The 25,429-nt window shown below is 34.4% G+C and overlaps 1 protein-coding gene and 1 long non-coding RNA gene across 10 annotated transcripts in view; one reads left to right on the plus strand and one right to left on the minus strand.

The window, feature by feature from the left end:
- Positions 1-25,429, plus strand: part of LOC119078058 (fasciclin-2) — an 86,391-nt gene that overhangs the window by 37,790 nt on the left and 23,172 nt on the right. The gene's annotated exons all lie outside the window — the stretch shown is intronic.
- Positions 20,609-24,478, minus strand: LOC119078104. Its single transcript, XR_005087935.1, has 3 exons — positions 24,352-24,478; positions 22,850-22,854; positions 20,609-20,622 (listed from the first exon to the last, which is right to left on the minus strand). It is a non-coding gene; the product is annotated as an uncharacterized LOC119078104 (long non-coding RNA).

Here is a 25,429-nt window from a genome sequence, read left to right on the forward strand (position 1 = left end):
TTCAACTGAGATTAATTTTAGGTTAAATTCACTTGGTGGAGTACACTCGACCTGCATTGAAAGAATTCAATTCAATCCTTACAATATCGTACCATGAGAATTTTGGTTCCATCAAAATAGGATTCGTTTTCTAGATCAGTGTGCTCAGCAATTCAAGTTAATAATCAAACTAAATTCACCGTAACAAACAGATTTATTTTGTTATTGAAAGTATCACGCACCGTCCTTATTCTTTTTTATAGCGCGGTTCCTGTTTCAATTCACATTTGCAAAGAACCGCAAACTAATCTTTTCTTCGGCAGTAATCTGATACTTATTTCGAGGACAAAACAAAAATATTTTTTTTTAATAGGAATGATTATGAGGGTACACAATACGAACCAGCATTGAATGCATTTTAAAAGTAAAATGAGAAGTGTCACAATAAAAATTTAATTATTGTAAAGATTATTGGGAATTGCGTAACGATCCCACCGAAAAAGTACCTCACAAGAAGGGTTTTTTATTCGTACTCTACAAGGAATTCGATATACACGAAAGACGGCTTCCTGTTTCATATAAACAGCTCATTTCATAGAATTTATTTCGTGATGCTGAGGAATATATATATTGCTTGTCGAGCCATTATTAAAATTCTGGTTATAAAGTCGCCTCTTTTTTCATCGTCAGTTTCAGTTAGATATCATGAAAATTGCCATATCAAATACATGTACTGTCTGCGGTATAATTAACTTTTAATTCGCTATAAGAATTACTATTTGCTGGCTTCTCCGACCTTTTCCGTATAAGAGGCAAAATAGACCTTAGCATTGTTCGCATTCTATTCTACATAAAACCGAAATTGCTATGGCTGCATTCGAGTCGACAATTATAATGCTCTAGCACAATTGGGAAAACATTTTCGAACAACAGCAACACCAATGACGACGGTGTGTGTGTCGAATTGGAATTCTGAATGGTTAACTGTACAAAATAGAACTTAACCAAATTACCTTTCTCACTTTATGTTCATTTTGGTTTATGTTTTGTTGTTTTTTTTCCTGTGCACTATTTGAAACATACAGCACGTTTTGTAGCGTATTGAACGTATTGAATTTAGGAGCTCATTTCAGCGTATAGTATCCAATAAAATCCGTCCCGGTTCAGATAATTTTTTCATGTATAAAATGTAAACAAAAAAATCGAATTGTCTGTTAAATTTAAATTATAGTTGGTTTCATATCAACAACAATGTAGAATTTTATTGGGAAAAAAGCAGTGAATTTTGTGCCGACTAAAAAGTGCACTGTTGAAATATACATAGAAGAATCAGACTTCGTCACAGTCGTGCAGTGATACCGCTTTGCACTCGTTAAAAATCACAATTTTGATGATTGGGATAAATAGTAGTTGTAATTTTTCATCGTAACTCTGTTTCTCTCTGTTTCGTATGCTATTTCAAATGGCAAAAGAAAGAAATAAGATGTTCAAAGTTCTTCTTAGATAAATACGAAAGTTGGATTTTTAGCCCCGTACGAAGTACAAAGGGGCTTATAGGATTACGATGCCATGTGTAATTGATGGAATTCGAAGCAGACGGTAAGGGCAAAGTGTTTGCCTATGTTCATAGATGACGAATCTGCAATAAAAATGTTGTCTGTCCGTCTGTCCGTCTGTCACGTCGATATCTTGAGTAAATCAAATCCAATTTCAAAAAAAAAAATCCCTGAAAGATAGTCGAAATAGTGAGGCTAAGTTCGAAGATGGGCATATTCGGGTCGGCCCTTCGTGAGTTAGGGCCACCTAAGTGATTTAAGGTCTTTTGGTGATATTTATGGCAAAATAAACGATGGAAATGTAAATGACACGGCAAATGATAGGTATTGTCAATACCAATCCAGGAAAAAAAAGTTTTTTAAAATCGGGTGAGTGGACCGTGAGTTAGGGCCTTAGAAGTGAAATGCTACTAGGGCCCTATGTGTATTTTACATAGAACTCGAGTAAATTTCATTCGTTTTTCGTAATTTTTGTTTGATTTGGAAGGTAATCAAAGGCCGAATAGAATGTAGTTGAAAAAAAAATTAAATTTTGGTCCTCGGACTGAGGCCGATACTAGGGCCCTATGTGTATTTTACATATAACTCGAGCAAATTTCATCCGTTCTTCGTAATTTTTGTTTCATTTGGAAGGTAATCAAAGGCCGAATAGAATGTAGTTTAAATTTGGGTCCTCGGACTGAGGCCGATACTAGGCCCTTCAAAAAAATATGCGCAATTTGTAAGATGTATTGTACATATTACTTAATAATTTTACTTTAACTACATTAAGCGGCGCAATAGGCTTACGGTCAAAGTAGGGTCACGTACGCAATAGATATACGGGTTTGTACGGGTCTCAGTCGCAGCAAACGCTCCGACTGTTCTGATGGCTCGTTTACGTGTACAAAACCGCTATTATGAAGTCTGAACCTTTTAGAAGTCATTTTGTGTCTACAACCGCACTATGTCTATATCAAATTGAATGTTTTAACAAATGAAGTAAACGATTTTGTATTATATTTTGTATTATATTCGACAAAATCATTTGCTGATTGTTAAGGATCTAACTATGAAACGAAAACAACTTCGCCTCATCATTTTATTCCGCTTCAACCCAATCCATCTTACATGGTTCGTGAATGTTGACAACGATCATGTTCAAAATGAGACAATCTGCAACGAAATTTTTTTGACGAACAGTATTTTACATTCAGTTTGTCGAGTTACTGAAACTCAATCCCAAAACAGCTATGCTTTGAAAGCCTCTGGTCATATTTTCCACAACGAACCCAGAACAATTCAAAAAAATATTCCATACGCTCGAATTAGAACCAACGACTTGAATAGAGTAAACCGACAATATAGCAAAAACCTTCCATTCTAAATTAACCGAAAAAATGTCATCTCGTTTCGTCTCTGATTAAATTGATCCATTTAAAAAGAATAAAAAAATTTGTTTTAAAACATTCATTATTTCGTTGGGATGTATATAATACCGAAGCGACTACACAAAATACATTTCTTTCCGAAATTCACATTATTTTCGAATTTATAGCATCGTTAATTCTGGATTCGTGATATAAAAAGGGTGGACGTTGAAACGGGTTAGAATTAATTAAACAATTCGATGTAGATAATTCGAAAAATTTTCAGGAAACGAGAGAATTACCTGAAGTGGAATGAATATCGGAACAGGGATATGGTTGAACAGTAGAATTCATTTTGGACACCTTGTCGAAGTCGTTAGATTCAATTAATTGTGGTATGCTTTACGTAAAGTACTTTATAAAACAATTTGCTCTGATGTGTTTACTCGATCTAATAAGCGCCGAAAAAAGGTCCGGAAAGTCACCCTCAAAACCCTTTTTCAGTTAGATTTTCTATTTGATTGAAAGTATATTGACGTTTTACTAAATAACCTTTTAGAAACACAACAATTGTAGCGCAAATCGCAACCATTAATTCTCTTGCTTTATTTATGTAAATTATGTTCTAGTCTATGATACAGAATCTAGCATGTATCGTGACTCGATGACTAGTAAACTGCAGTTAAGGCCCGTCATTGGGAAATGACAGGACAGTTTCCCGAAAATGTATGCAAAAATTTATCACAAAAATTCACCGAAAAAATTCAAAGAAGCTCATCTCTGATACTTTCCATTGTATTCGGGCATAGTCTCTTTAAGTCCCCAAGGCATATTTGAACACTAAACACTTTTTACTCGATGCAAAAACAAAAAGTTTTTTTTTTGTTTTGTCGCAACAAAAACACAGAAAATATTTCGACACAACTGTGACACTCCGCTACTATAAGTACTGGAATGAATGTTTGCTGTGTTCACTTCGGCGGTAAAATATTTTCATTCAAAAAAGAGTCGGACATTTAAAAACAATCATCAAACGGTTGACAAAGGGTAGCGTATACAGTTAATAATGCTCATCGATCATTTTTTAAAGCTTTACGAGAGCTCAGCGGACATTATTTCAACGAGTGAGAGCATTTATTAAAAATTTAGCCTCTCGTAAGACTGCACTGAGCGTAAATAAATGCTCGTTTCTCTTTAGTAAGCTAAGAAGACTTCGCGAAGTCTAATTATGCCACCTCTTTGAATAAAAATATCGGCTGAGGTCGAATAATTCTCCGCTGAGCTCTAATAATTCTTCGCTGAGCTTTAACAAACCTCCGCTGAGCTCTAATAATTCTCCGCTAGGCTTCAGAAGTGTCCGTTAGGCCTACGGAAGTTTCAGGAAGGCTTAATGGAGCTAATCGGACACTCAGCGGAGATCTGCCAAAGCTAAGTGGAGTCTTATTAAATCATAGCAACAATTATTAGGTATCAGCTGATGCTTATTGAGTGTTCGCTTAGCTTCATTGCCTTACTACTACTTGCTAAGGTCTGACGGACTCTTACTGAAGCCTAGCGGAGAATTATTAGAGCTCATTAGAGGTTTGTCAGAGCTCAGCGGAGAATTATTAGAGCTCAGCGGAGGTTTGTTAAAGCTCAGCGGACAATTATTCGACCTCAGCCGATAATTTTATTCAAAGAGTTGACATAATTAGACTCAGCGAAGTCTTGTTAGCTTACTAAAGAAGTGGGAGAGGTTACAATTTTAATAAATGTCTACCATCGTTGAAGGGTCGGACACTTTTTTGAATGAAAATATTTTACCGCCGAAGTGAACACAGCAAACATTCATTCTAGTACTTATAATAGCGGAGTGTCACAATTGTGTCGAAATATTTTCTGTGTTTTTGTCGCGACAAAACAAAAAAAAACTTTGTTTTTTCATCGAGTAAAAAGTGTTTTAGTGTTAAAATATGCCTTGGCGACCTAAAGAGACGGTGCACGAATACAATGGAAAGCATCATGGGTGAGTTTCTTTGAATCTTTTCGGTGAATTTTTGTGATAAAATTTTCCATACATTTTCGGGAAACTGTCCTGTCATTTCCCAATGACGGGCCTTAAGAAAACAGAAGAGCTTACAATAGTTGGACAATATCAAAATACTGATAACCGTAAGCTTGTATCTGTGACATCTTTTCTTTAACAGTTACTTAGTGTCTGACACAAAATCTTTCACTTCATTTGTTTTAACATAAATTTTGCTAGAGATCACTAGTCGGAACTCATCATTTATCATTTGACACCGACATCGATAACAGATGATCAGCCCTTCGCCTCTTTCTAAATGGATAATTCATTGGTTAGAAATAATGCTATTCACCTGAGTAAACCATACAGTCTTATAGTGTTTAATTAACTGTTATCGTTATTGATTTCAAGAGAAAACCAAACGAAAAAGAAAAACATAAAGAAAATAATTAGATCTCTCGAAACAAAGTCTCTAAAGCTAGGAAATATAACACCTATAACTACCCCCAAGAAACGCCTTAACCCAAAGCATACAGGTAATAAATGACACCATTCATTTTGTTTGTGTTCAGTTCAATGGGAATTGTATTATTTGCTCAATGTGTACTATATATCCATGCCCATGCTAGCGTCCAAAATTTATGTAATACATTAGTGCACCGTATTCTGGCTGGTACAACACACACACACACCGGCTATAATAATCCTTAGATTCAATGTGTATAATATAAATACGAAAAACATAATCGTACAATATTGTTTACCAGTTGGGAAAGAGCGAGGGTTCACAAAGGATTCGAAAAGGTAATGTTGCACGGAAAAGCTAATAGCGAATATATTTTGTGTAGATTTTTGCGATAGGATAGCAAGCACACGGCCTAATATTCGTTCATTCTGTTGATACTCGGATTATATTGAGTCGACATAGAAGTGAATTATTATTATTGTCGGCCAATTTATAAAGCGTAAAGCAGTGGAAAATTGTGCACAATCTGTGTTATTAAAGAGAACTTGCCTGAAGTTTGCAGAAATGATTTGCTTCTCACTGACTGCATTATTACCTAATATTCCATTAAGTTTAACGAAAATATTTAACTCATTCCCACCGAGCAAACACATTCAATATAAGTCTTAGAAGGAACATACAACACACTATTACTTCTCAACCGCAATGTTGGGTATCTTGAAATAATTCGCATTGCTATCTCATGGCATCGTTTCCGTTCCCAAATGCTGTTAAAACCTGTCACATGGATGGTAGCAGTACAAATTTACCAAAACTATTATGAATTTCTATTAAATTTCCACATGAGAAACTTTATCTGCATTCACATATTATTTTGTGCCTGGGTTTTTGTGTGTTTATTACCCCACTGTATGCTGTTTGCTTTGTAAACTGAAACAGTCAAAGAGAGCGAGCTTTCTGATATTCACGTTATTAAAGTTTAGAAGGTAAAATGAGGTTGTTCGCTTTTAATGTCGCATAATAACTAAGCTAAGATTTATGATCATTATAGAGCTGCTATAGTACTCGTATATTTCGTTTGTGTGTCACCGAAAATTGTTTGTTTCGTAATACGATTTATTTGTTGTTTGACATCTTAACTGAAGAGCACACTAAACATGACGTTAGAGTGATACACTTTAATAATTGCCTGCAGCAGAAACGTGGTAAAACTTTAACTTTTCACTTTGAGTTTTTGATTAAGATCAGAAGCTGGAAATCGAGAAAATTAATGGGGGAGGAGCTCATTGCAGCTTGTGAGTTATTTTATCAATTTGATTACTCTGTCTGAATAATGTTCTAACATTCTGTGTGGTGCATTTAATACAATTGTTTAATAAATGTTTTCCATATCAGCAACAGAGAAGTAGACGTTCTTCTTGAAACTCAGTTTGTAATTGGTTTTCAGTAATTTCAAGCTATGTTCAATTATTCGTATACACTCTGCTCTCTGCTTGTTATTTTGCTTCTGAACTAAATTCGCACGAGCACTTGTTTGATGGACACACTTTCGAATCCTTGAAAATTTTGAATGAATCATAATACTTTGTGACATATTTCTGGCCAAGACGTTCTTTAAATTGATTTTTTACCATGAAGCCATGATGACTCATTTTTGGCCAAATGCAGAAAAATGTAGATCTGGTTGCTTTCTACATTTTTCTCGATTTGATCAAAAAAAAATCCATCATGGCTTCATGGTACAAAATCGATTCCTTGGCCAGAAATATGTCACTAAATTTAATGATTCTTTGAATTTGAATACCGTGTTTCGTATTGATTGCTTGTTCGATTTAATTGTAGATTTTTATCCGTTTTCTCAATCCCTCAAATTCACATTTCTGAAGCCATTTCGTTCAATATTCTGTCAAATAAATCAAAAGAAATTGAACATTTAAAATGTGAAATCCTCCCATTTAAATCATAACAGAGCCTCCACAAAAAGAAGATTATAATCCCCCGTCTTCACGCACGACTTTAAACTTCTTCCATTCCATCAAACCGCAATAAATTCAAAACATCCTTTTTAATACAAAACGTTGTTTCGCATACACAAAATCTTTTCTCGAAATAGCTATAAGAAGTTGGGATATTAAATAAAATAAGCAAAAAAAAAGAGGCTGAAATGTGAGTTAACGTAATCATATAAAATATGGGCGAACATTTATTAATGCCAATGAAATACACCTCACACGCATGGTGATAAAGTTACATTAACCGAACAAAAAAGAGAAACCAGCGCCAATGTCAAAATGTTACATATATCTTTTGTGCATATATAACCCGTATAACCTCCAGAGATGAACCCTTAAGGTTGGAAAGCAACAAATTACCTTCCTGTTCCCATCACCACCACCGCCGCATACCCCTTCACATCCCATTTACATTATTTGTTTAAGTTATAACTCATGCAGTCAGCCAAAAGTAAAAGACATTGACTCACTTGGCTCTGCGTTCTGTATATATATCTACACACAAAGTACAAATATGTGTTATATTCGAGACATTGACTGCGTTGGGTGGTTGGGTCGGCTGGATGGTTATTTTCTGTTTGTACAATATTGTTCCAGATAGGATGAGAATACATGAGAGAGGAAAATATTTACAACATTTTCGTGTTTGGTATTTTAAAATAAATTTTAGAGTAACAGAGGGAAATGTATTTACTTAATTTTTGGATGATAAAGTGTTGTGTGCTGGAAAAAGTCATAAATTTGCGGCAAAGAAAACAGATCATATGTGCGCTTTTAAGATGTTTTAAGAAGTTGTTTCGGGAAAGTTATCGTACACGGCAAGCATGCAGAGGTTAAAATGCGATGTAGACAAACAGTATTTTGTTATACTTAAAATGTAAATGTTTTCACAGACCCTGTATTACCAGAGGGTTTCTTGGCATTGTGTTTGACTTTCTAATTAAGCGCCATACAGGTGAATATTTCATCTTAGCTGTAATGACTGAGGAGGATACGATGGAGAATTGCTCGGCTATATTAATTTCCACTACAATCATTAGCTAACAAACACATTACATTCGATCTGTAATAATGTCAGTGTGTTGCTTTATATTTATCTAATTTCTGTTCAAACAAAGACTTTATATTATTTGCTTTTGATTACGATTTATGAGGACGTGTGAAATTGAATTTAAACTCAATTTTCGCTGTCGAAATGTGGAGTGAAATTTCCGCATTGTTTGTGAATACAATTAGTTGTTATGATGATAATGACAAGAATTTTATGTACCAAATGCGGATGGAATTTGTAGCGAAAATAAATAATGAGTTACATGTGAGAAAGTTGAAGATGATAATTCCATTGAAACAGTACAGAAACATTGTTATGATATAAGCATGGCTTGATACACTTCATCCTTACGAACCAGTGAAATCGGCTTGGCTTATTATTAGGAGTTCCATTTAACAATAATTTCTAAAATGTCTTGAAAATTCCTAAAATATTCCCAATAATAAACCCTGGCAGTATTCATATTTTGACTATAATTTGTCAGAAATTTCCAAATTTCATTAAATTGTTCCAAATTTTGTACAGAGAAATTTCAGCACGAATTTGCTTATAACAGTTTTGATTGTATGCGTGGATCAACTCAAAACAGCTGATGCCAATTTATGCTGAAATTTTAATGTCTCTAACTATAAATAAACATTCGACCACTGTTTCGATCTGAGAGAAAATTTAAATACGTCTTTTGACGTTTTGCATTAATATGCAGTTCAAGAATACCATTTCTCATCAGGCCATGGCGACAGTGGTACTCGATACAATGCTCTAAGAACACAAAACCGATTTGCGCACGAACAAGTCTAGTGAATCATAGTCGAAATGAAATTCCAACTCAACACCAAATTTGCTAACTCGTGGCCAGTCAGTGGTTTCTTTACCAAAAGCCACCACTTGAAGGTTTGAAAAAACTTTCATTTGTTCACATTCAAACATATATGCAAACCTTTGCTTCGTTCCTCTAACTGTAATTTTAGAAAATTTAGAAATAAATTTTCATGCGATTGTTGTGTTTTGCCTCAGGTTATCCCCTCAATATGCCATGAGAAGTTCGTTTTCTTGACGACTGGTCAAATGACATTTCTAGTAAGAAAAGTGCAGACTTTCTCTCACGTGGGGAGAAAATAGAACTTTTCTCATTTAAACTGTCACTTTGTTTATGCTCTCGAAAATGGTATGGCGAGTCAATACACAACATGCACGCAATAAAAACGTTGCGTTCACCTCTGGGAGAAATAGTAAATTCCAACTCAATCGAAGTTACGGTCCTCGCTTCGCTTTGGTCACAAACATCACTCTTGTTGTAATTTTTTATTTCTCCCCTCGGTAAAGAAATAACTATTCCCACAAGGAGGCACTACCTGTTTTTGTCACATTCTTAAAATAATAAGTTATTTACATAACAAGGGAAGAAAATTGAAAATTCAAGTTTCCATGTAAAGTCTGTTATCCGAGGCGAAACCGATCACAATCACACGAAAACATGACTTTTCATTTTTATTTCGAGTTCTGTAATGGTTTTCCTTCTTCACTATCTTTGTGTGCTGAATGTGATGCAATGAATGCGAAGAAAATCAGATATACGTGATTTAAGTGCAATTATTTTGTTGGAATAACATTTTAAGTTGTTGAAATTTTGTAAATTGAATTGAAATGTTTTCAATTTTTGTAGACCACTTCTCGTGTAGCTTCTTCCTTCACAATTTATTATTGTTGTTCACGGTGTTGCCGGTTCATGCTTTATGTGCAAAAGGTTAATTCTAAAGGGAATATTTATAGAGCATATGAGAACCGTTTGTTATGAATAAAATCCTGGCAGTGGAGAGTTCCCATTTGTTTTATACAAAAATACGAGGCCGTTCTCTGGAAACAAAAACCTGTGCCCATAAAAGAAACTCAATTTACATTTACTATTATTAAAAGCATCCGTACAGCGTAGCAGTGAAGCTTCGCTGTGTATTTTCTACACTAGCGATAAAATTTATTCCCATTCCCATACAGACAATGCACGTATGTATATGCGGGGGCTCCGGTACCATAATGGATGTCATAATGAGAATGCCATGGTGTACACCAGAACATTATTGTAGAGAAGTTTCGTTCGTTTTTTTTTGCCTTCTTCCATGGATGTTAATATGGAAAACACTCCAGGGAACATTTTTCCTTTCCCTCATCTCGATTCTATGTTGTATAAAATCCATTAAACATTATCCCGTAGACGTTTCATACATATAACGTAAATGCATTAATGTGTAATACAAAAACCGAAAAATTTGGCTGTTTGTGAAAAATGTCAAATAATTCTCGTTGCTAACACATTAATGGGGTAAAGTGTCTATAATAGTACAGTGACAGGCTTTTTTCACTATAACATTGGTGCGAATTATTATTATATGTTTTGTTTTGTGGCATGAATAATGCACCATAAAACAATTTTAACAATGCCCAAATGCAACATAAAAATTTGTGAAGCCTCGATACGAGCATTATTTTCCTTTTCCTACTTTTTTTTTCATTCAGCGCGAGGGCGAATGTTTGCATGCAAACTGTAACAAATTGGTTTAAAATTGCATAGCAAAATATATTTGCTTACATATCCAGTATTATTGTGTTGTTTTGTAAATTAATTTGACAGTCGATATGAGTGCTCCGAGTTTCGAATGCAATTAAAATTTGTATTGATGGAACTTTATATTTGATTATAATATTTTCGTTTGATTTATGTGGTATACTTAAAACCAATTTTTTATTGGCAAATCAATAAAACAAATGGAATATTTAGACAGATTTAAAGTCAATTTCAAGTCGACTTTTCGTTTGCTGATCGTGCTACAATCTAAACAGATTTAGTCAAAAAGTCGGTGAAACGGAAACCCACCAAATTTACCATTATTTTTCCGCGCTGATACCAGTTCTAGTCCTTCACCTTTTCCAAAATTATCGGATCAGACGAAACTGGTAACTATTTGATTAGGTGCGGTGTAATTGGTGGATGCAACAATTTACATGTACATGCTGAATGACTCGTATTCGAGATTTTCACGTTAAATGACACGACTTTCTATGTTGAAACATTTGAATATCGTCATTAGTATGTTCAGATTGTTCAAACAATTGTCGCCTCATACCGAGCCTTACACTTACTAAAAAGTACATTCGCTACGCATCGTAACCTTTGTTGCAAATCGCCATTGATGTAATCTAAATACGATGGATTTGTATAGCTTATATTTAGGGGAGCTGCGGGAAACGTTCAATTTGTGAAGTAATTTCCCAAAAAGCTTTCGTAAAAGTAAATTGAATTTTCACAGGGAAAATTGTCAATAACATCCCAAATATGTTACTTTCCATAATCCTTGAACCGAAATCAAGGAGAGGAGAAGTAGTAAGGAAATGTATGGGCAACAAACACTGGAATTAGAATCCCAAATTAAAGCAACGTATATTTTATTGATCTAGAAATAACTTACAAAATCCTTAAAAGGGCATGCATGACTTTCCCAGGCCATATCTCAGGCTCCTAAATACGGATCATGGCCAGCCGGCTGAAATCAGAAGTAGTTGAATGTAGCTTTCGAATGACACCACTTTTATGAATAATAAATCGGAAGTTGATGAATTTTCCGGGATACTTTTTGGGAGAACCCTAACACCGACTCTATTTCGACTTCTACAAAAAAAATGTCCATGAAATGTCGGTAATGAGCCATACTTACCAGAACAGAAGAAATTTGTCAAAAAAATATTGCATTTTCGGAGATATTCGACTTTAAAGGCTTTCATATGAATGGTTTTTCCGACCAGAAAAACGATTTTCCATTTTCCTGAAAAAAATTTTGTTCCACAACTTTTCGTGGCAAACAAGATGAAACACAGAAAATTTCTTAATAACGTATCGACATCTCGACGTGGACTATAAGCTTAATTCGATATCGGAAAATTTTTAGATCAATTTTACCGATTTGGCGATTCACATAGAACTCGTCGAGACTTTTCCAACGCATCAAAGTCGATAAAAGGTAGATACGTTTTGGAAGGCCTTGAAACAGTAAATAATTAGGATTCCCTATACGAGAAATTTTCCTTCTCTACTTCACTTCCTCATATCTCCTAAACGATGTGTCCAAATTCCATTAAATTTCATCCTATTTCCAAGGAAGTTGGATGAAATTTGACTTTGTTGGTTGCGAGATGACCTCTCAAATTCCCTTCAAATTATTCATTTCCCTCACGATTGGTCCGGAAAATGTTTACTTTGTATGAAACTATCGAGATCTTCATGCTATAAATAAATGTTTGATTTGTCTCCACATATAACACATCGTATTTGCAAATACCGATTGAAGAGTCATTCTATGATACAAAGCTGTTTCAGAAACCAATCGCTTTTTTAAACAATGTTCAGGACAAAATAAATTTTTCCAATATTCTTCGTTCGATTTACATTTGCGTACGCTTAACTCTATCAAAATATTCAATATTACTGGAAGAGTAATGTTCTGTACAAATTTAATTTATTATAATCTTGAGATTATCTATGCACATAAATCATCCTTTTTTACGGTCATACCATCTTCACTGTTGATTTTTATGGTCCAGTGAGATAACTTTTATAGACTTGCTTATACGATGCGGATTTTTTTAAATTATTCATAAAGAGTTCGATGCTAATGCTACTGAAGTATATCCTGATTGAATTACAATTAATATTTCTGTGTATGTGTATGAGTCAGCCATTCGTATAAGCATTGACCTGAATACATTGTAAATAATTTAGATTTATGCCATAAACTGTTTAGTCATAAATATATGATGTATCCGACGCGACGTATCCGCTTCTAACATCTATACTTTTCGTTACACAAACTTGTTGCTATTTTTCCTTGTGAATCCAATTGTCAGAACATAAATTGTGTATTCCCTGACAGACATAAACAATTCAAAAGTTTTCGAGTCATTGATGTACAAATTGAAATTTATGTAGTCACAAACGAGAGACTATACTCTGTCCATTATTATGTCAAAATGTCAAATCAATCATTGTAGCTCGCATGAAACCGTACAGTTTATTCCGCACGACACACATACACGAAAAAAAAAGGAACACCATCCTCATAACTTAACCTATCCTATGCACCCTGCGTTCGATCACCACCGGCACAAAAAGACCATTTTATCAAACATTAACAACCGAACAAATATTTTCAAATTTTTAGACAGAATGACACTTTAAGTTTAATATATCAAATATACACCTGGCAGCTCAAACATATATACTGCAATTTTTCACACCTTTTCGAGGAAAATTGGGAAAATCGTAATGTGAAAAGGCTGCACAAAGAATGAACGCAAAAAAAAATTCAATTCAACAAATTTATCGGTGGCAGTTTATCGATATTACACCAACTCGTAACTACATACATTTGAAATTGAATTTTTTGTGTGCTTCTTTCATTTTCGAATTTAAAATTATATGGCGACAGCAATTTGTTTCAATTTTCCCGAATGGCTGATGTAATGTGCACTAACCAAACGTACAAAGCGTACGTTTATTAGTCATGGTTAGTATGGGCTTATCAACAGATGTTTTAGGTGTGTGATTGTTCGGATTGTTTGTGTGTAGCGTCGGTCATTGCCGAGATCATTGCAATGTAGAAATTGAAATTCTGGTCGAGTGAAGTCTTCTTTAATGGCTGTATAATATGGAGAAGAAATTCAAAGCATGATGAGAGCAAAGATAGTATTTTCTTGAGGAACTCAACAAATGGTGAGATAAGAGCGGATTAAAATATGAAATAAGGTTATCAAATTTATTCGTCTGTGCGTCACAGACTGTGACGCGTGAACTGGTCAAGGTCTAGCAGTTAAGACTTTAATAAAGTTTGACCACTGTTTCGATCTGTGAGAAAATTAAATATGTCTGTCGACATGTTGCATTAATATGCAGTTCAAAAATACCATTTCTCATCAGGCCACGGCGACAGTGGTACTTGATACAATGCTCTAGGAACACTATATCAATTTGCACGCGAACACGTATAGCGAATCATAATCGAAATGAAATTCCAATTCATCACTATCCTTGCAGACTCGTGGCGGTCTGTGGTTAAGCCACCACAAAAGCTAAACAAAGTTTGGACTTTTGTGTCTCATACGATGTGAACTTAAGATCGAAACAGTGGTCAAACGAACCTTAATTAGATACGACATTGCTGCCCGTCTAACGGCATGGATTCGTTGTTGATGTGATGAATGCATTTAGCATTCGATGTTAACCAATTTATTGATGATCTGTTCATCTTTTGGTTTAACAACTTCAACAAACATAGACACATTCCACTTCGTATCTATAGAAGAATTAAAACACCGTCGTCACATACATGTTGTACGGCTTATGAAGGTTTGAAAAAACTTTCTTAAGTTCACATCGTTTGAGACACAAAGGTCCAAACTTAAGACTTTGTTGAAATAACAAAGACCGGCTCACGGGTCACAGACAAATCAATTGGATCATCTCATTTCATATTTCAATTCCATCTTATCTTAGAATACTATCCACTATATAATAAATTATGGTCTCACCATGTACTATCCAGAACTAGACCCTTTAGTCATTAAATTGACGGCAAAAAATTAGTTACCGGAATTCAAATTATGAGAACACAGTCGATCGAGCAGTGGCAAAATATTTTTGTAGCTTAAAACACCACTTGCACCGTTTCAGTTTCATTTTTTACGTGATACTGTTCGCGGTACGTGTGAATTTTTAATTTGAAATTTTAATGATGAAAAAGAATGTCGAACAGAAAATTGTCTTGCTCGGGAAATGATACTTCGTGATGCTGTACCCAAGACTCTAAAATATTCATCATATAATTACCATTTTCCCTTTGTAACCCCTTTATCGCTGGCTTGTTTTCCCAACGACATTGTAGGTGTAATAAAGATGTTAACGTTAACCATTTATCAATTATTAAAGTCGTAAAATTTTTGTTATGAATATTCAATGAGAAAAGATTCAACGCACAAAAAATTTGGTTGATTTAAAGAACAAACTTATCATAGCATCACATCTAACAAACGGTCTAAAGAACCTTTTCCTATCGTACAATTCTCTCCTTAAATCGATTTCTACGAAATTCATATAAATTATGTTGACACCACATAACCCTCATCCTTCATTTTTTTTTCTGTTGGTTGGCATTTAAAAGGTCCCTTTTCGCCAATGGTTTGTGTGTGATGTGTATATTGTTATCGAGGTTATAAAATGTAGTGTCGAATTACCCACCATGGTTTTGTTGTGGTATTTTCACAAGTAAATTGTCAGTCCTTTTGTGCATAAATACGTATGGGATCTGGGATCTTCAGAAATATGTGGGCAAAATTTCTATAGGGTCCTTTTGGTATATACATTGTCAAAATGGATATAATACTCAATGGGACACACTGTATGTAGATTGAAATATTTGATATCGATTTTCGATAGTTTTCATCTTTTTATTTGAGTTTTATGACGAATTTATGCCTAATAAATTCTGTTGATGGTAAGGGTGGCGCTGAAACATATGGCCGTGTTTGCTGTCTCAGCTGCATAATGCAGTTTTCATAGGGTTTCGTATTATTATTCCACAGCTTGATTAATCATTTGCGTGTGTAGCCAATTAATAATAAAAGATGAAATTTATTAGTTGTAGTGTTGCGGTTGAGTATATTTATAGAAATTTTCACTTACAACCAGTACGTTTCTATTCCATAAATTTACAGACATGTAATTGTCCCGAATTCACATTTATAAATGTGAATCGAAAAAAAAAGGAAAGTTGAACGGCGTCATCTCTATATATTGAGTAGGGTGTGATGCATTGTATTGTTTGTTTTTGTTTGTCTTCTCATCATTCTTTTCTTTCAATTTTTTTTTGGGAAATCGAAAAACATGCACAATTTCTATTAATAGCAACAATACTCCTCCACAATACAGTCGGAAAGAAATAAACCAATTTCTTATGTTCTATGCTGCGAATGTTTCGTAGATATAATAAAGTTGCAACATGGAACGCTTATAACTGTATATATAACGGATGTGGAAGTGGATATTGGAATGGAAAAACCAATAGAAAAACATTGAACGTTAGACGTGTTTTTTCTTGCTTTCGGATAATGGCACTAGTATCAGCTCTTGAATCAACTCGTAAATAATTTTTTCCCTTAGTTTATAGACATTCAGTTTGAGTAGAATTGGCATTTTTCTTCGTGGAAACAGTCAGTAGTTTTTATTGTTATTTACTTAAACCCGTCAATCGATTAGGCTGGGGTGGGATTTTTTTTATGTCGTTTGCATGAGATGACTCATTTCCTTTGTTTCGACATTTTACCACGAGCCGAAGTAAATGAGACAAAAAATTATTCTTTTATACAAAATTCATGTCTGTTTCATTCGGGAGATATCTCTCTGACAACATCAACATTCAAATCACAATTTTACTTCGTTATTAATTCATTTTATCAACGACCATAATCTGAAGAAGAAAAAAAAATCGTATTTTCCCCAATCTTATTATTTTCCATCTTATTATTCATGAGATGATGAAAACGTACCTTGGGTTAATTGTGTTTTGTCTTTTTTTCAACCTGAAAGTCAGGTACACACTTGATGGGTTATGCTTTCTTAGTTCTACTTTTTTTTCCGTGTAAGTCGTTGTTGTTATTTAAAAACAGTAGACGTAAACAAATGCAAATTTTTGAAACAAGCTGCATGAACTATGGAAAAAATGCATTGGCCCAACTAAAAAATACTTGGTCGGCGCTCATTTACCATTCCAAAAACAAATTGTTTTTCCTTTGTCTTTTTGCTTGTCTAACAAATGCTTTAAAAAAAAAACAAAACAATCAAATCGTTATACCAGCGATGTTGCTCTCTTTTTTCATCACAAACAACAAATGTTGTCGAGAATTCGTAGAATTGTGTCTCGTTCATTAAAAAAAGAAGTGGAAAAGTTCATTCCATACCCTCGGGGAGCAATGAAATATCGTTCCAGAGAGAGCAAGGAAAACCCATTACCACCCCGAGTGATGCTTTTGTTGAATAACTCATTATATTTGCACTTGTGTTTAAGATATATAAACAGAGAAAGAAAAACACAGAAAACTTTTCATGTTGACGAAAAAGTGTGTGTACAAAAGTTGCACCGCGAAGAAAAAAAAAATCCGTTTACATATTCAGACTGGTGTTCAGCCGAGACGTTTTGGCATATATGGTGATTCCACACTCACATACATAGCTGGAAACTCTTTCCGAAAGTTAATGTTATTTCGGAAAAATGAAAACTTTTTCCATTCTGTTACCAAAACTGATTGTGTCGTTTGTAATTAAACGTTCCTTTAACGAATACACATTTTGCATTTATATTATGCATTTTGTGGTTGTAGGCTATATTCAATATTACTGTATAACAAACCCCGTGCATTGTATACCATAGGACGATAAATGTTCCGTTTGTGTATGCGGTGATTGCGACATTTATTAGAATTTTGGTTCAAATGTTATTCAAAATGTTGGTGTGCTGGATATTTTAAACAATAATATATTACGGGTACATTTGAGTCATTGGGGAGAGTCAACGATTGGCTTTCAAGCTTAATGATAAAGTATTTAGTTTATTTGTCAGTCAGTTGAATGGAGCAGCAATGTGTTCTATACATTCAAGTCTCTTTCAACCATTTTACCGTAATTGTTTGAAAGTTAGATGAATGAATGAACAAAACATATTATTTGCATTAAATGAAGGGATTGAAACTACTGTTTGAATGGACGGTTTATCCCTGGAGAGATATTTTAAATAGAAATCTCTAGGTGGACCATTTGTAGATCTGTGCGCCGGTGACTCTAGCCGATAACAACAAAGTCCAAAAACCACAAATAATAACAAAATCGTTGCTGATGTAACCACACAGCGGAGGCAAAAGAAGTAATGCTATCGTTTTCGTATCTTCCTTGAGAAAATCTCTGTGACTCCACGTACCATAACCAGGGCCTATTTTTGGTATTAAAAATGCCAAAAATTTCCAAAAACTAAGATCGTTATAAAACCGAATTTTTCCACAATTTCGAACAGTTTCGGCAACTCCTGAGCTCAGCCTTGTGTCTTAGCCGGCTCTAAATGATTTTGTTTGCTTACTGACGCTCTCATCTATCAAATTAATCATACTCGACTTCATTTGAAAGCTGATAGTGTCAACCAAAATCATTGCGGGCTGGCTAAAACACAAGGCTGAGCTCATGAGTTGCCGAAACTGTTCGAAATTGTGGAAAAATTCGGTTTTTTGACGATCTCAGTTTTTGGCCATTTCTTGGAAATTTTGGTAAAAATTTCCAAAAAAATTACCAAAAGTAGGCCCTGTCCACAACTATAACTCAATTTCGTCTTCTGCGCTTCTGGACTGGAAAACTCAGTAAAATAAACGAGTTTTAAATTATTATTTTTTAACGATACAAATTTAGCTGCTATAGACTAGATGACCATCGGCACTGGAGAGCAATGAAAGTGTAAAACAGGTATGGTCTATTGTCCGAACGGAGGACATAAAAATTTGATTTTCGTACTTAAACACACTCATTTTCATATTATTTTGACATAAAATGTGAGTGCGTTTAAGACGAATTCGCCGACCGACCATACCTGTTCTAGACTTTCATTGCTGGAGAGGGATTACGGCGTCAGTTCTCTTTTATCTATTCAATCAAAACTCTACTGATAGAGAACGATATGGAACGATGTTCACTGAAAGCCAATATAGAGCCGATTGAAAAACTGATTGCTGTTCCGGAGTCCTAAGATCGTGTGCTATACGATAGCATTTTATTTGACTGCAATCCGTCGAGTAAAAAATTAATTATTTTTCGGTTGACAATGGTTTTGTTGCAGCGACATCTTTCAGTGAAAGAGTGAATCGTTCTCTATCAGAAGAGTTTTGATTGAATAGTGAAAAGAGAACTGACGCCGTAATCCCTCTCCTGATTGGCGCACAGATCTAGCCTTTCGGTATATTTGTTGAATGGCAATATTCAACTGATTTGAAGAAGAAAACCTATTTTAATCTCAAATTGAATTTCATTTCTTTTTGTCGAAATCATCAAGTATTTCAATTAGAACTTCAAATGATTTTTTCTTCACTATACGTATGCAACTATTTATTTTTATAAATACCCCAAGTACGTACAATTCCAATAGAATATTGAGAACGTTCTCACAATGTTAATGCATCGATTTCACTCCACCGGCATTTATTATAATGTACGTTAGGTGCACGTAATTGTGTCTATCTACATGCACAAGACTTTCTTCAGTTAGATAATGTCCCATTTCAAATAAAAGAAGAAAAAGAAAAGAAAAAATCGAAAGATTCAATATCCTGTATCGATATCGTTTCTTCTCCGTTTTTTCTTGCACGGAATTGAGGGAAAAATTTTGTGTGTCTTTTCCCGTAAAGCTTTTTTTTATTGAATTTATTCGGTGACTGAGACAAATTTAATCAATTCTCATATTTGCCAAAAGTGGTTTTAGCATATTTTTTCAGGATTTTTCATACTTTTTTTCTGCTCTTTCTATTTTGCGAAAATATTTGAAAAAGTTTTTCGATGCCAGAATAGTTGGGATTTCGGTCGGGATTTATAAAATGACATTGTGTGACTGTATATACGTATACATCCCATCCGGTAATGTATGACTATTTTGGCGTTTTATCTTCTCACATCCTCTTTTCATATTATTCAAGTCGAGTGTGTATAGATGGCAGCCAGAATGGAACAAAAATGAACATTTGGGGCAACGTTATTTGCGAATTCTCATTTTTGTGTTTATGGGATTTCGGATGTTGGCGTAGCGCCAAATTTAATTTTTTTTTTCGATTTGATTTTAACAACTTTTTAAAGTCTACATGATCATCTAACGATAATGCCGCGAGCGGTTGAGTTATGTAACCAGTTCTTTTATTATCTTAATGCTTTTACTCACTGATGCCATTAAACGAATCGTAAAACGTTTAAATGCAGAAGAGTGAGTGCTATCGTATGTTAGAAGCGATTTGGGCGAAGAATCTGACATACTGGATATCCAACAGGTACAATAATTTAGTGCAAAACCTTGTGTTAAGCTGTTATACAATTTCATTGTATTTCATTGTATTTTATTGGTGGACAAAAATGGAAAACTCAGAGGCTATTCTTCAGGAAATGTCTAGTCAAAACTTAATTATTTTGAAAGAAAAAAAATCTCAAAAATGTTCCCTGAGTTATAGTAATCCATAAAGTGTATGTAGACGACAGACATTCTTTGTACATTATTCCAGATAACCATACATTTTCTCTGGCGGTAAAAGCTTCTTTCAAAAAAATCTAAAACACATTTTTTCACTCAGTGGCAGATTGTAATCACAGCATACCTGAGAACCTTACTGTATACATATCATATACATACATCACTCACTGTGCCGGAACTTTATCCGACAGTCATTTCTATAACACTTTTTAGATTTTTTTTGCACTGTGCCCAACCAGTTTCAACATGAATTCTGTACAACTGCAAGTTCTACATAAATTCTATAGACGAATAACAAACAAAGGACTCTTTACCACCCTCATTCCGTTAGCATCATACCGTAGTATAAAACCTTTTTTTTTCTCTCTAAAGTCTATTGGAATCATACTCTTGTAACTAACGGGTGGCAATTATGTCACGGGTCAAGTACTTTCCAACAAAGTGATATAAGCGCAGATAGTTGGGGTTTTTTTTTGTGTTGCTCTTGAAAGGATCACTTAAACTCGGGATGGAAAAGTTGTGTGTTTTCTTTATTTTTGTTTCCGCTTCGCTCCACAGTTTTTCATCTTTTCTGCTTTTTAAACTTAAACAAAAGAAGTAATTTTTGGAAAACTATATTCAAACTAATTAAATGCATCTGCTGTGTGTTGGACTGTATGAGAACTCTTTGCTGTGTGTGTGTTGGCATCATACTTTCGAGTACATTGTATGGATTTAAGGCACAGAGGATGGGAAAGGAAGGCGTTGGAGCCTTTTACATGTGAAGCACACTTCTGTTGTGGAAGACTCTTTTGTATTATGTCATTTAGCCTACAGAACTATTTTCCTATTTTTATTTTAATGTACACCGAGTGAGTTTAAATGGTGGAAATAATTTTAATTGAATAAATGTAGAAAGTTCTTTACTAAGTTCCATTAGGTCTATCGAAAAACTTTATTTGAAGAATTGAAATGGGTTTTCACCACTTTTCTTCTTTAAACAACTTGAAAGTAATAAACTTCCGAGGTGTGACAAGTAGATAAGATGTGTAGGATGTAGTATGAAAAGTCAGTGTTGCCATTGCTGTGACAGTAATTAATTTTTTCTATTTTATTTGTGTTGTTATACAAATATTGTCCCATTTCTTTATTACTCCTCCAACAAATTCAATTAACACTACAGAGATGTGGCTAGCTAAATCGATTAAAAACTAACAATTATCACACCAATAGCTGCATCATCATCGTAAATGTCCATCAATGCCGTTTCATTCACATGCAATTCAAAATAAACAAAATAACAAAAATCGTTTCTCGTATCATTTCATATTATCTCCATGGCACACACATATCATATGTTATTCTGTGTGTACTCTCCAATCCAAGCTTCATTCATAATGTAACATAAATCAATTAAAAACATTTTTCCAAACGCATATATCCAACAACGACATCATCATAATAGTGAGAATGATAGCTTACAATTAAACGAGTGATGGTTTGTTTATTTATATCACAAAAAACAGTTTTTTTTTCGCTTTAAAAAATTTGTTTTTATTATAAAGGAAATGAAACACATGGAATTCATTCAAATATTATGATGAATCAAGTCAAGTAGAGCAATATGATGGGAAACTGCATGTTTTTGTTTAGCTTTATCGTTATTAATTAACGCATTCAGTCATTATACAAATAGTGCTATTAGTTGTGTCAATTGATGCTATAAGCACAATGACTCAGAATCACAGACTTTTTGTTGTTGTTATGGTTTGAATTCGAATCGTTTATGCTCTCATTTGTGTCTATTTGTTTGAATATGCCATCAGACTGAATTTGAGATAAAAATTTAAATAAATTGCGATGAGTCTCTTTTGAATTAGATTAAGGTTGGCTATTTCGCCATCTGTTTTTTATGTGAGTGGAAACAAGGGGTCTCGGTGGGTTTTGATTTTGAAATTAAGATTCTTCAGATAGCACACATTGTCGTATATATGTCAAGGTCTTTCATTTTTCCCTCTTTCACTAAACAATCTGCGTAGCCTGCCTTCATATAAAAAAGTTTGAATCTGTTTATTTGTTAAGAGTCAATTCGCCAAAACTTCGAACAGTCGGGATTCAAGCCTACGGCGATCCAAACGAACTATGGCTCAAATGAATCGTCGTTCAATTCTGAGAATATCGTGGAACAACTTTTTCCCGAAATTTTTTTGTCGAGCTGTCATGTCTACAAGAAACGTTTTCTCCGAAGTAGTCGCTAAAAATAGTTTTTTTTATCAATTACTCTAACGATATTCTCAGAATTGAACGATGATTCATTTTAGCCATAGCTCGTTTGGATCGCCATCAGCTTGAATCCCGATTCCATATAAGCTGTTCGAAGTTTTGGCGAATTGACTCTTAACAATGTGTGGCAACATGCAAATACCAAAAATCTACACCCAAACGATTAGATTCGGTAAATGGGTGGAGCCAAATTGTACGTACGTACACCTCAATGGGCAATAATAACAAATGTTCTGGTTCAATAGGCACCTTTAATACAATAATTCGTGAGAGTTTCTAAATTTAACAACTCTGACTTTACGATTTCTTAATTGGGAATGAAATTAAAAACGAACTGGATCAGCAGTGCGATTGCCGAATACACTTGCTAATCATTTAGTGGTAGGGGTTTTAGTTAATGTAAATGTCATCACGAACTGTACTGAACACAAATAGAATTGTACACCTCGACCGCCCAGTGCATCCTTTTCCATATAGGCAATGCCTTTGGCGCCCAAAAGTGCTTGGCGTTCGGATTTACAATTTCTTTGAAGTCACATATGGCATTTATTTGGCATGTGCATGTGCATGTGCATGAAATGTTGCCGTTGGCCCCAAAAAGCTGAACAGATTCCGTAATCTATTGAATTTAAAGGCTGTCGTGTTTGTTGTTACAATCTTATCTCCATTGGGGAGAAGCGGCCACAAAATTTTCAAATTTTTATTATTGTTAGATGTTCTTAACTCGAATTTCAACGAATTTTTGTAAAAATTCTGTTAGAACCTAATAGATGTAAATACCCCACTTTCTAATAATCTATAATCTTCCATTTTGTCATGAACTGGATGATTCTAATAAACAAAAGCTCCTTAGTAACGCATACTGGAGCTTCGCGGTACGTTAATTTGATAAATTGTTTTGCAAATGAATGAAATGAAATGAAATTCTAACCTTGTTTTCAGGGACTATCATTGCGAAAACGTTTTCCCATTTTTTACCAATTTTTTCTGTATTTTTACTGAATTTTCCGGCTTTTTCCGGAAAATGTTTTTGGAAAAATATATGGAAAAGTGGAATTTTTTTTAGAAAAATTAGGAAAACATTTTCCCAACAATAGTCCCTGATGCAAGTATTAGAACATTCAGAGGGTATTGGGTATGCAACTTTGAAGAATTTGTAACTCTCCCAGGAGCCATGACTCTCGAATAACATATTGTAAATTGTCAAATGCAATAAAGTTGTAAACAGGAATAAAGTTTTGCATTAAAGAAAAGCATATATGCACTACACAGTGCTGGAGAAACGGTTGACAGTGACACCCCATTATTTACTAGAAGATATGAATAATTCGATATAACTGAGACGATGCTCAATAGAAACAATTTTTTTTACTTTACTAGGGTGGGAATGTGCCATTTCCCTCACTAGGGAAAAGTCTATCCCTAGCTCGTAAAGTAAACCGCCGTACTATACACGTGAAATAATTTGATGTCTCGTATCACGATGATCTGGATACGAGATACACTTTCACTGGTAGTAATTTACTATTGTTAAATTTCTATTTCGTCTCCAACTTCCGATGCTATTCTGAGAAAATTTCTTTGTATTAACGAGTCGGATACACATTTTTATGACACAACGCTCAAAGTCGCTGAATCAATTTTTTCACTTAAATTTTACATTAATGCAACTTTAAATCTGCAATCTTTACCTTTCCGTCATTTTTTTTTTACTTCTCTAAACAAACACTGAACGGTGAGTAAGCATAATGTTTACGTAACGTAGACAAAACTGCATAAAGGCCATTATCTTGAAACCGTCACGTCTCAGCGAAAATGCTTTTTTTTTCGAAGAGTAAATACTTTCCGGTGGTAGAAAATAATAAAAAAAAATTCGGAAAGTAAAACTAAAAGGATAGCATATTTTCATCCAGTCAATCTTCATTCAATTCATCACGTATTTTTGTTCGTTGCATACGCGAAGCTTGAGCTAAGAACACTGGAGTGGATATACCGAAACGACGATGATACATGATATCCAGGAACATTATATAACACAATTCATATTTATACGATATCGCCATCGGATTTTTTCTGCCTTGTAAAATGAAGCTTTGTGTATTATAAATTGCGGTTTCAGTTCATACTCAGACGGATATTGTTTAGGATGATAAAGGATATTCTATTATGTCGAAGTACTCTGTAATACGAACGTGCATTATTTTGTGGTACGGACGGTTTTTCTTTTCTCCAGAAATAAAGGTTGATGACTTTGATTCGATACTTTTTGTGTGTGTGTGTGGAACATTGAGTGCTTTGCATTCGTTTCGAAGAATCAGAAAACTGAGACTAACGTTGATTTAATGCATCCTATTATTCGATTTCAATAGGAAAATGTGTACGTTTCTATGGAGACGCCAATCACGTATTAAAATGCACACAGCAGTGCGAGGAAAAAT

The sequence above is a fragment of the Bradysia coprophila genome, unplaced genomic scaffold, assembly GCF_014529535.1.
Source record: "Bradysia coprophila strain Holo2 unplaced genomic scaffold, BU_Bcop_v1 contig_24, whole genome shotgun sequence".
In the NCBI taxonomy this organism is placed as follows: Eukaryota; Metazoa; Arthropoda; class Insecta; order Diptera; family Sciaridae; genus Bradysia; species Bradysia coprophila.